A 13,486-nucleotide genomic window follows, 5' to 3' on the forward strand; every position below is an offset into this window, starting at 1 on the left:
AAAGTTTGGCAAATAAATTTTATACCTGTAATATCAACTCATGTTTTAAATATGAATAAACTTTATTTCTTTCTTTTGAAAGACATACAATTAACAGAAGTGTAATTATTCCTCTATGATTATCATGTTTTGCAGACTACTGATTTATCAACACTTTATCAACAGAATGGCCCAGAAAGACCTAAGATTACCTGTACTTTTTAATAAGAAAACAAAAAGACTTTTCACAAAGGAAGTACATACCTTTAATTCAGCAAATAGCATTTTAGGTAAACAGTAAGCAATTGATAGAAAAGAACATAGGAAAGATATTTTTATTTTAATATTTATTAGAATGATATTCTTATCAGAAGGACTTATGAAAACGCTTAAGGATGCAATGCATTCTTCCTATGTTACTCAGGGAAAATATATCTAGTCTTCTCACTGACAATAAAAACATTGACTTTTATCTAGTTTGGCTTGACTTGATACTGAAATATATATTTCAAAAGAAGAAATTGTGTTTTTCACTATTTGTCTTATGGAATAAAAATAGTTGACTATGAAACATAATTTTTCCAGTTATTCTCAGGCATCTTTTTAATGAACACCTTTCTGCATTTTGCTCCTCTCAAGGATATCTAAACATGAGTCTGAGTCAGAGTCTATTTGAACCAAATTAAAGACTTATTTCTCTAAAATGTATCTTTAACAGATTGATTCCAAAGAAATGATAACTATAACCCAAATCCTTGCACTCAAAATATGATATGCATTTCTTTTCCAGACACCACCAAAATTTATTTTTAAAATCTGTAGATGACATTTAGAAAAGTACATAAATTCAAATAACTTGTTAATTTTTAAAAAATTTTCCACAGCAACACCATCCAGAGAAACCAGGCAATTCTTTCAATTAATTTCCTTCAAAGAATATTTTACCCTAACCAATTGGTTGTTCTAATTTTATTACATCTTATTTAGTTTTATGGAGACAATCAGAATCTTTATTTCAAAAGATAATCTAAGACAAATGCTCGTTCTATGGGCCACAAGGTAAAAATAATAGAGATAATTTTCAACCACAACACATCCTCAAAAATGCTGGGAAAAATGATTTGCAACCTCTGTTAAAATATGGCACTAAATATCAAATGATAAGTTTTAAAATAAGTCATTGCTTTCCACATTATGTTTGAAAACTGCATGAAAGTGTTGCAGTCATATTATGAACTCCCAATAGAAAAAGTTTTTCTTTCAAACAAAATCATCAATTCTCAAAAGATAAAATCAAAAAATATTTTCCCAAGCCTATACACACGAAAGGAAAAAAGTATTGTGCAATTAATGGACATCTTTTCACCAGACCTGTTCTAGTCAAATTGTATCTGTAAAACTTACTTTTAAATAACGACTTTAAAAAAGGAGTTTTAGAAAATGTGTCACAATGATATTCATAGTAAATACAGCCAAAGGAGTTGGTTAATATCTTAGCCAACTTTATCAAAGTTACTGTTTTTTTCAACCCTGTTGTCACTATAATTATCTGGGAACCTTTTTAAAAAATTATAGACCAATCAAATAATAATCTCTGAGGGTGATTCTGGACTTCGTTATTTTGTTAATGATCCTCATGGGCATTAACAATTGAGAACATTCAATCTAAATGAACATTAGTAACTGTGATTGTAATAACCACTCTCATTTGTTGACTTCTCCCCTCTGTGTCAGAGACTGTGTTAAGTGTTTAACATACATCCTGTGACTTAATCCCTTTACATGTTAGAAAACTTACCCAAATCCCCTACTATTCAGTGGCAGTACCAAGACTCAGACCCCAAGCTGTCTTTCTGTAAAACACCATTTTCCTCACAATGTCCCTCAAGCACCTTTTCTTCTCTTCCAATTGTAACTGAAGTCAAGTAAAGGATGAAGCAGACATGGGATCAGTCAGCAATCAGCTAGAGAAAAAGCGATTTCTTAGCTCTTCAGAGAAGTTCTGGATAACAACCACTCTTCTCCCACAACCCACACAAATGTATTTGAACACTTTTGAAATCTTTTGCATCAGCCCTCAATTTGGATGTAGCAGGCAGAATAATAATTCCCAAATATGTCCACATCCTCATCCCTATAACATGGATATACTTTACATGGTCAAAGAGACTTTGCAGATGTGATTGAGTTAAAATCTCAAAATGGGGGATTATTCTGGATTACCTGAGTGGGCCAATCTAATCACAAATTTTCTTATAAGAGGGAGTCAGAGAACACGTGATGGCAGAGTAGAGTTTGGAGTGATTCAGAGACATAACTCAAGCAATAAGCATAGCTTTTAAATGCTGGAAAAGGCAAGGAAATGAATTTGTCTCTAGAGTTTGAAGAAGAAAAGCAGCCTTGATAGCCAATTTTGAACTTCTGATATCCAGAATTTTAAGTTAATATATATGTATTGTTTCTACCCACTACACTTGTGATAATTTGTTACAACAGCAATAGGAAACTAATATAGAAGATATTCTATTTGCATTCAAAATCATAAAATGATGCAAAACTGTACCCACTGAGTCAGTCTAGTCAAGGTAAAGGATACTCCAATTGTAGCATTGTTTTAGGATTGTTGCAAAACAGAAACTACAATTCATAGATTGCACTTATTGGCAAGATATTTGCAAGACAGAGGAAAAGAGATAAACCACAAAAATTCAGGAGTCTGCCACTGCAGTGATGTTTTTGGAGTCGAGTGGTTTGGAGCCTATGAACATATCTCCTCAAAGGTGAAAGACACATTGCTGCACCTTTCACCACCCCCACTAACAGAGGCTCAATTCTTGGTGGCCTTTATGGATTTTAGAGACAGCATATACCTTATATAACCCATGAGGCTTCTGGTTTTGATCAGGGACCAAAGAAAGAGAAGGCTGTGCAGCAAGTTAAGGCTTCAATACACACTTCTCTGTTAATGGGGCCTCATGATCTAGCAAATCCAATAGTACTTAGTGCAGTGTGGATCCTCTTGCGAGCACCACCAACAGGAGAATCTCAGGCATCTAGAATTTTGAGGTAAACTCATACCTTCCTCTGCAGATAACTATTCCTCTCCAGAAAATCAGTCCTAGCGTGATCCTGGGTCCTGGTAGAGACTAAATGCCTAGTTGTGGGACATCAAGTGACCATATGACCTGAGCTTTCCATTTTGTGTTGGGTGTTTTTTTGGCCCATTAGGACATGAGGTTGGGCGTGCACAGCAGCACCCTGTCATCAAATGGAAATTTTATGTAGGCTCAGGCTCCTTTGCCACTGACTCCAGCTGCATTGTCTTGTCTATCTCAGTAAACCCCGGTGTCCTTATAGGGTGTTCCTTATGACCAGTTGACTGAAAAGGGAAAAACTCTGATGATTCTGTATAATTTTGCTAGCACCAACCACAAGTAGATGGCTGTAGCATGACCATCTCTCTCAGGTATGGCCCTGAGTAAAAGGGTAAATGGAAATCATCCCAGTTATGCCTTCATTCTAGACAGGACATTGAGTGAGGGACTTTATTGTTTTGATAAAGTCTTATCTGGATGAAGAGATGTCCAGAATAATAGATCTACATTGATTTCTGGGCAATTGCCGGTGGTTTGGTTTTTCGGTCAGGGATAAGAAGACCAGCACTGGAAGGTTGGTGGCAAGGGAATCTAATGGAAGATATAAATGAATGGATGTATACAATTTGGCATCTAGTGTAAAAATAATTGTGTCTCATATGAATGCTCACCAAATGGCACCTACTGTACATGGCATCTACTGAGAAGAGTGTCAATAATTAGATGAACGAAATGACGTGGTCTCCAAATGTTAAATGCCTCTTTCTCCAGCCACCCCAGTGCTTGCTCAAGGAACTCATTGGCAAAGTGGTTATGGTGAATAGAAGCTAAATGTGGGCTCATAACTTAAACCTCGTTTCACAAATATTGACCTGACTACTGTTTCTGTTAGTTTCTATCTATCAACTACAAACAAAACCACCATGTTCTTGATATGGTCATATCTATATCTATAATAAAGGATCTCAATCTATTAGTTGGTATTGGTTTTATAATTTTTCACACTATGACTGGCCTAATAATTTTCTTTATGTTGTCTTTCTATATGTAGATATTTTGGTTTTGATAAAATCTAAAGTACCTTTTTTTTTTTTTCTTAAAACTATTCCTTTCTTTATCCAAGAAACATTTGACTACCTTCAGGTCACAAAAATATTTCTTTCTATATTACCTTATAGGAATTTTATAATTTTGGATTTTACATTTAGGTGTATGATTCACCTCCAAGTAATTTTTGTGTATGGTATAAGTTAGGGATCAGAATTCATTGTTTTTATATGAATTTCTAGTGGTAAGACCACTTGGTTCAAATAATTTAGTTTCTCATTGGATTGCTATGGAGCCTTTATTGCAAACAAAACCGAAGAAAAACCCTGAATAAATATCAGTCTATTCTCTTCTACTGATCTATTTGTTGAACCTTATGCCAGGCTTACACTGACTCATTACTATAGTTGTAGAGTAAATCTTGAAATCAGATAGTATAAACTCTCCTACTTTAGTCTTCTTTCTTATGACTGTGTTGGACATTCTGAGTTCTTCACATTTACATACATATTTTCAAATTAGATTGTCAATTTTGACAGGAAAAGCCTGCTGAAATTAAAATTATGACTGATGTTATCTGTCCTTGATGTTTTGTTGGTGAATGAGGAGTGCCCTATTTTTCCAAATAGAAGTAACTATTTCATTCCTAAATGTTACGAGACTTTAACTGTTAAATTAAACTTCAATGCTAATTCAGTACTTTCCTTATATTGTCATCCTTTTTGTCTACTGAGGATGTCACTGATGGTGTTGCCTTCTATGTGTGGCCTAGGCTGAAAAGATCAGTGTAATCCTAAAGTAATTCTTTATCTTCTGCTTCTTGCCAAAAATATAGTTTCCATGTAAACAAACACCAGTAAAAACACTACACAGAGGAAACTATAAAAAATGTGCTAGAAACAAATGTTTATAAATACAGAGAAAGAAAACCTTGTTTCCAGCTAATCTAGTGGTCACCATGTGCTCATGATCATTGGCACTTGTCCATAAGTGAGTTAGGTTTTAATAAGCAACTTCAACTAGGGTACTTCAGAGTACAACCATGCCAGTAAAAGACTTCAGGACTCCCTGTGGTCAATTTGACATTGTTTAATCACAATATATTCTTTTATATTTACAAGGACTGTAAAGATGAATTCCTTTAACAATTCAGTCAGAAGCCCTTTGAAACCCCTTATCAGGGACTCAGACCTTGATTTATCCAGTAAGTTGCTTCAGTAGCTGCTCAGTTTTTTGTTTGTTTGTTTGTATCTTAAAGTTGATCTGTTTCCTAATGAATCATAGTGCTTTAAAACATAGTTGAAAAACTTGGTCCAGACATATAATCTGCTTCATAATACAATTCATAATTTATTACCAAAACTGTAGTAAGGCATCAAATTCTGAGACTTGCTTAAAGAGCCCTTACAGAAGGGAAGTCTGTTTAATCTAAGTGAGTGGATATTTTGTGGGTTTTTTTTGGCTGAACATAATCCACAGAGGACTCTGAAAATAAAACGTACATGGAACATGATCTAAGAGGCCAAAAATAAATGAACTGAATGTAGAACTTTTATGGCTAAATAATGTTGTCTGTTGCAGCTGCTCGTATACTCCATAGTCACTGTGTGTTGAAACTGACTGTATGTGCATGGTTCCACCAAACCCACATTTAACCTGTGGCTACTCAGTTTTAGACTTGTATTAAGCCCTGGGGATGAGCATACTAATAAAAAGCTGTCCATGCCTTAGATAATTTCACAGCCTAGTGGGAAAAGAATATGTAACAACTAATTCTAGTAATAAAATGTGACAGTTATGTACAAAGTGTTCTGAGAACCCTTCTACAGAACCATGAGTACTGCTTGTTGGAGAAGCTGTGTGTATTTGCAGGAAGAGGGCAAAAAGATTGACCAAAGAGGTGGTATTTGAAATAGATTTTAAAGAAATGAGTAGGAGTGGCTACTAAGTCTGAAATGAAGACAACATATGCACCTTAAGTCTAGAATAAATTTTAGGATGTGTAACTTCTCAGTACTACCACTGATTTAGTTAATACCTTGTTAAAATACTTTTAAAAAATCTATACCCTGAATCTGTGTCTTTTAGGATTACATTAAGTTGTGATAATTAATATTGCCACTGATTGCTCCTTCTGTTAAAGTTTTGATCAGGAAACCAGAAATTCTGTCATTGATAAAGGAGGCAAATAAACATTTTAGCTTATTGGCAATCTGAATTATTGCAAAAGGTTTTCTTTTATCTGCCAAATGGTAGCTGATTCTATGAAAGAATTGCTGCCCAGGAACTGTCTGCACATCTCAGTAGGAAATCAGTTATACTGCAGCACCATTCTCCGAGACTCTGTGCTCCCTTAGCCAATCTATGCTCTGAATGTTGCTAGAAGTGCTTTTGCATGTTTTGAATTACATAATTGTCCTTCATGAAAGCTAAAAGAGCTATTTTACTTAATGCTTATCATCGAAGCACTGTGGGACGCTGGGGCAGGTGGGTTGCTTGAGTCCAGGAGTTCGAGACCAGCCTCAGCAACATGATGAAACTCCATCTCCATGAAAAAACACATAACTTAATCAGGTCTGATGGTGCAACCCTGTAGTCTCAGCTACTCGGAGGCTGAGGTGGGAGGATCGCTTGAGCACAGTAGATCAAGACTGTAGTGAACTATGTTCACACCACTGCACTCCAGCCTGGGTGACAGAGCAAGACACTGTCTTAAAAAAAAAAAAAAGAAAAGAAAAGAAAAGAAAAGAAAAGGAAAGAAGAATATCTTACGAATAACTACACAATAAAACTTAAAAATTATATACACTACTATATAATAACCTTAAGAATAACTATTAATAGAACCTGTTCTAGGAGCCTCTGTCCTGGATTTTCTGGTGAAACCCTTAGGCATCTGTGACCAAGAAAAATCTCTAAAGAGATTGGCCTAGTTCTACTTGTTTTTCTTTTTATATTATCATTTAATTCTCTTCTTTGCCTTTTGAGTTTGGGCCCTTCCTTGTCTAAAGTGGAATAGCCACTCTCCTTGTAGCAAGGCTTTAAATAAAATTGTTCAGTACTCTCAATGTCCCTAGCAGGAAATGTTTAGCATTCAGACTAAAACAGAGAGTTGACATCATGTGTTCCTCAGAAACATTTATCGCAGCAACAAAGACAAAATCAGGATTCTCTCTGTTCTGTAAAATCTTGACAGTATCTTTTATCAACCAAAAATTTCTTTTAAGGATGTCTACCCTTTATCTTTTTTCTTTTGGTTCAAAAAGCCATGGCTAAGATTTTCTCAAACACTTTTTATTTCCTATTACTTTACTCTTTTCAGTAAGGATGATTTCCCATACCGTCATTAGGAAGAGGTAAAAATATACGAAGTGGATTCTTAATGGAACACAGTGAGGCCACTGTGGTGGGGTAGAGTTTTAGAAGGAAAGAAAAGGAAGTCATAATTTCCTTTCTTCTGATGGTTTATCTCTCCTGATGGAATATTGTGATTGGATTGGCAAACATCTTCTTGAGAAAGCTTGTGTGACAGAGAACCAGTACCTCCCTATAGGGTGAACAACAGTCTGGCAGATCCTCAGTTCTAGAGTGCCATTTGGAACCAGAACAGGACTGAAGGAAAAGGGATCAAGGAGAGTTAGGCTAACTGTGAACTAGAATTTAAGGAATAGATATTAAAATGAGAGGGATCTTTGTTGTCTATGACTTTTCTGTCCGAGTTTATTATGGTAGGAATTTGGAGGATAAGCCCTAGTGTGAAACACTGTACACACAGTATCTCAAATAAATGATCCTTTGTCAGTTTGTTTTCATAAATTATTTCTCTCTCTCCACCCCTGCTCCCCCAATCATTTTATAGACAACAGATACATAGTTTGTATTTATTGACAATATTCCAAATATAAAGAATGCCTCCTCAGGACAAGCTAAATGGATTCCATCTCTGTCTTTTCTTACTAGTGCCCTTTCTTAAGGCTTTGGAAATCTATTAGCACATTTTGGAGCTGTCTTCATTGTTGATATGGTTTGGCTGTGTCCCAACCTAAATCTTATCTTGAATTGTAGCTCCTATAATTCCCATGTGTTGTGAGAGGGACCCAGTGGGAGATAATTGAATCATGTGGGTGGATTACCCCATACTGTTCTTGTGGTAGTGAATAAGACTCAGGAGATTTCCTGGTTTTATAAGGGGTTTCCCTTTTCGCTTGTCTCACATTCTCTCTTGCCTGCTGCCATGTAAGATGTGCCTTCGGCCATGATTGTAAGGCCTCCCCAGCCACATGGAACTGTGAGTCCATTAAACCTCTTTTTCTTTATAAATTACCCAATCTCAAGTATGTCATTATCAGCAGCATGAAAACGGACTAATACAGTTGTAGAAACAGATAAGGTAGATTATAAATTGATCTTTTCTGACGACATACTCCAGTATGAAGACATTTTAAGATTTGTTAACAAAATAAGGATGTTTCTCTAACTTATTTCTGTATGTTAGCATTTAATACAAAATTTTTTGAATGAATACATGAATGAATGAATGAAAAGAATTTAGAAGTTTGGACTTGATCAATATAAACAAAAAGGTACCACAATGCTTTTTTAAAAAAGGAACCTTTTAAGCCTATAGTTCTTCATTATTTTACTAACAGAGAGTTCTTTTGACTCCCAAAAAATCCTGCCAGGTTGCTTCTGATTTAGAAATAAAGAAATCTCCCTTTTTAATGTCTGTAGCCCCTTACATCAGTGTTTGGAGGTTCTCTGATCCAAATCAGAAGAGTACAACTTCCAATGGAGATTTATAATTACTGAATATTGGTATCAACATAAGTATTTTAGTAAATTCAATGTCTTCTCTTCAGTCAGCTGTTGACTTATTACTGAATTTATCACTGAAGTAAACAATATATGCAGCTTAATAAAAATTAACAAGAACACTGAATTAAATGCTGTGGGGTGCTGTGAGGGGGTGTAAACATGGGTGAAGAGTAAGGATAGAGCCTTCCCAGTAAGGCACAGAAAATGCCTTTTTTCTCCTCTCAAGAGTTAAAATGATTTCAAAATTGGGAAATGTTGCAGTTTTTTAATTTTACAGATGAAAAAGGTAGAAGATAAAATAATTTAAGAAGTCCTATTTTGCTAGGATAGGGGAAAAGAGAGCACAGCTTTGTGAATTTTTAATGATCAATTTATTAAGGTAGAAGTCAAACTATTCCTATGTTAAAGCTTTAGTTTAATTAAAATGAAATGATCAGGAAACAGATTTTTATTTTAGCTGATTCTTATACCATTATTTTACTTTACTCTTCAGTTCTGAGAAAGAGGACATAAAAAATCTTGAATTTCACTCCTGTTGCTCAGTGACAATGTTCAGAGAAATGTGGCATTTTAATCATCATTTTGGTAAACTTGGCTATTTTTGTATGGCCATCTGTCCCTAAACTACATTATTAAGGATGTTCTTAACTCTGTTCTTTTCAATGTAAAAATATAAAACAAAACAAAACAAAACACACACACAAAAAAAACAACAAAAAACTCCAAAGCACTGAAATGCTTTTCTATGCTCTGCCTGGAGAGGATGAGGAGAGAAAACACAAAGAGATATGCCTTAAATATTATTGAATTTTAAGATAGGAATTAAGAATTTAACTTTTACAAAGTTGTTGCTACTTAAAGGATATAACACTCTCAAAAATTTTCTGTCAAATCTTTTAAACTATGTATAGAGTTCACGTGATTTGCTCTCTCTGTATTGCCTTATTTTTAACTGCTATATAGGGAATGCTAATTTCCTGATAATAATTATCTAGTAATATCTTGCCATAAAAGCAGTATATGTCCACTAGAGTATTGAGACATGACAGATGAAAAAGAAAAAAAGAAAATAAAAATCTTTGGCAATTCCACCATCTAGACATGTCTCTTTTTATTTAGAATAGATTCTTATTGTTAAAAAGGATAACAATTGAAAAGTCAGTGTAACAATATTTGAAAATGTTAACAACATATGAAGTGAAAAATAATCAGATTAAACAACAACAACAACAATAACAACAAACAGTTCTGGCCAGGTATGGGGGCTTTGGGAAGCTGAGACAGGGCAGATGACTTGAGGTCAGGAAATCGAGACTAGCCTGGCCAACATGGTGAAACTCCATCTCTACTAAGAACACAAAAGTTAGCCGGGTGTAGTGATACACACCTGTAATCTCAGCTACTTGAGAGGCTGAGGCGGGAGAATTGCTTGAACGCAGGAGGCCGAGGTTGCAATGAGCCAAGATCGAGATCTTACCACTGCACTTCAGCATGGGTGAGAGAGCAAGACTCAGTCTCAGAAACAAAACAAAACAAAACAAACAAACAAGCAAATAAAAACACTTCTGGATCAAGTACACGTACCTCTTTCTATTCCTCCTACTTAATACGACAATCTTCTGTTCTCTCTGGTCAAAGGACCAGGAAAAGGGTAATCTAGCAAACTGAAAACTTTTTGACAATTACCACCTTGTTCTAACCAAATGTCACAGAAAAAAGCACTGATCTGTCTTCATCCCACTGAGAGAGGCCCATCAGGGAATTCAGATATCCACTTCTATCCATGTGTAATGAGCTGCCCCAACCTCTCCAGTAGGGTGGCGTTAGAGAAGGCTGAGTCAGGATCTGTGACTTTTAATTTCTCCCTGATGATTATCAGACACTAATCTCCCATAGATTCAGTCGAGGCATGTGAGGATGCTGGACTACCATCGCTATCCAGTCATAAAAAAGCACTCTCTCTTCCCACAGGTGTCAGAGAAGACTAAGTGGGAAGCCAGAACTTTTGCCACGATTTGGGAGCATGAGCCCTCCCCGACTGCAGTGTCAGTGGAAGTTATGTGGGAAGCATTAATGAAGTGCTGTACCCTCTCCAGGCAGGGTGGTGTCACCAGATGGCTAGTGAGGAGCATGAAGTACCATCTCTGCTCAGCAGTAACAAAGTACTCCTCCCCGTTGGGGTGCCAAAGAAGGACAAGTGGAGAACTGAGACTTTCACTCCCACATATCAAAGGTTTGCTAAAACAGAGATTTAAATAAGGTCCAGAGTCGCAAACGCAATACACAAAATGTGCAAAGCACAATAAAAAAAAAATCACAGAAAAATCTCACCTTGAGTGAGAGAAAACAATAGATAGATGAAAATGCCAGGATGACACAAGTGTTGGGATTAACTAATAAAGATTTTAAAACAGTCATCCTAAAAATGCCTTTGTGGGCAATTAGAAATAGGTTTGAAACAAAAGCAAAAGTAGTCCTCAGCTAAGAAATAGAAGACACTAAATGAAAGCTTTAGAATTAAAAATACAATAACTGAAATAAGAAACTCAATGAAAAGGCTCAACAGCACAATGGAGAGGACAGAGAAAAGAATCCATGAATCTGAAGATATAACAGTAGAAATTACCCAATCTGAACAATAACAAATGTAGACTTAAAAAAGAAAATAACAGAAACCTAGGGACCTGTGGGACTCTAATAAAAGATCTAACATTTATGCCATGGGAGTGTTAGAAGGAGAGTAGAAAGGGGATAGGACTGAAAAAGGTATTTGAAGAATTAATGGCTCAACATTTCCCAAATATGGAAAAAGACATAAACCTACAGATTCAAGAAACCGAGTCAACCAAACAGGCTAAACCCAAAACATTGCACAGATGTGGCTCAGCCTTAATTATAAAAACCCTTTTTCTTTTGTTGAATGACTTTAGCAGAGATTTCTAACTTTGACTAAATTGTGATGCATATACAAGTAAACGTTATCTAGCTAGTCTGGTGGATTAAAGATGTGTCTAAATCTCTCATTTTCTTCATTAAAGAATGGAGTCTATTTTGCCTCCATTTAATTAAGGCCTATGGCTGCTTTTTCTAGAAAATGTAACGGATGTGACACTGTGTCAATTCCGGATCTAGCCTTTAAGAGTAGCAGCTTCCAGTTCCTCTCAATTGGAATACTAGCTATTGGAACACTCTCTCAGAACCCAGTCACCACACTGTGAGAAGCTCAAGCCCCACGGAGAGGACAGAGCTCTTAGCCAATGACCTGCATATTCTGCCAGCCATATGAGTGGCCCCCTTGGATTTTCTAACCGAGTTGAATTTCTGATGACTGAATCCCCAGTCAATGTGATGTGGTACAGCAGAACTGCCAAGCTGAGCCAGTCAACATACAATAATAAGACATAATAAGCGAATTATTCTAATGCAAAGCTTTGAGGTCCTCTACTATTAGAATAAAAAACTATTTCAAACAGATTTTGATGACATGGGAAAATGTTGATTTTAGTGTTAAAACAGATGACAAAAGTAACAACCTGTGACTGATATTGTTTAAAAACGTGGTAAATGCAGTATAATTTAGCACTTCATTTATACATGTAGGACCTCAAATAATCGTGTCATGTTTTCATAATTGTTTGATTAGAAGAGTATACAATATGTTACCAGTAGTTGAATAATTTATTTCCTCAAATTTCTTTATTTTTCACAAATAACAGGTAATGCTACTTGCAGAGAAAATATTTTAAATATTTGACCTATCATTAACAATACACAGAATAAATCTGGTAGTTTAAATATAAGCAGTAAATATAAAAATAATTAACTCTCAGTTTGGAAGATAAATTCAGAATATTGAATTATATAATGCAGTAATGTAATTTTTATTGATGAATAACAACTATTAGACAAGTCAATAACATGGGAAAACGTTGATTTTAATGTTAAGTTAAAACAGATGCCAAAAGTAACAACATGTGATTGATAATGTTTAAAAACATGTGGTCAATGCAATATAATTTAGCACTTCCATTTATACATGTAGGACCTCAAATAATCATCTCATGTTTTCATAATTATGAAGTTGTACACAACATTAATTCTAATTAAGTTTTGCTCTATTATAATTCTAATTTAGTTTTGCTATAGTAACCAAGTAATTTTTAAATATTGGAAGTGCCAATCAATATTTGTTTTTAGTGCTAAATCATATTTCTTGTGTTAATCCATGATTAAATGACTTTTGTTTTTAAGTTAAAATTGTTTTAGAAAGAGATGTTTTAAATAAAATTGGTTTTTATTATCCCTGTTATGGACTCAGAATTTCCAAGAGATGTATTGCATGGAATAATAGATAGAGACTCAGAAGGGACTATAGTGTTTATCTAGTTAATCTCTTAACCACGGAGATAATAATTTAATCTATAAAATTAATCAAATCCAGATTCGATGAATTCCAGATAGCAGAAGAGATTAAATTTGATCATTGAAGTTGGATCATGGAACAGTATCTGGCCTTCTCAAAATCGTGAAGTGGTGGTAGGGACTGGTTG

The sequence above is a fragment of the Mandrillus leucophaeus genome, unplaced genomic scaffold, assembly GCF_000951045.1.
Source record: "Mandrillus leucophaeus isolate KB7577 unplaced genomic scaffold, Mleu.le_1.0 Scaffold726, whole genome shotgun sequence".
NCBI classification, from domain to species: Eukaryota; Metazoa; Chordata; class Mammalia; order Primates; family Cercopithecidae; genus Mandrillus; species Mandrillus leucophaeus.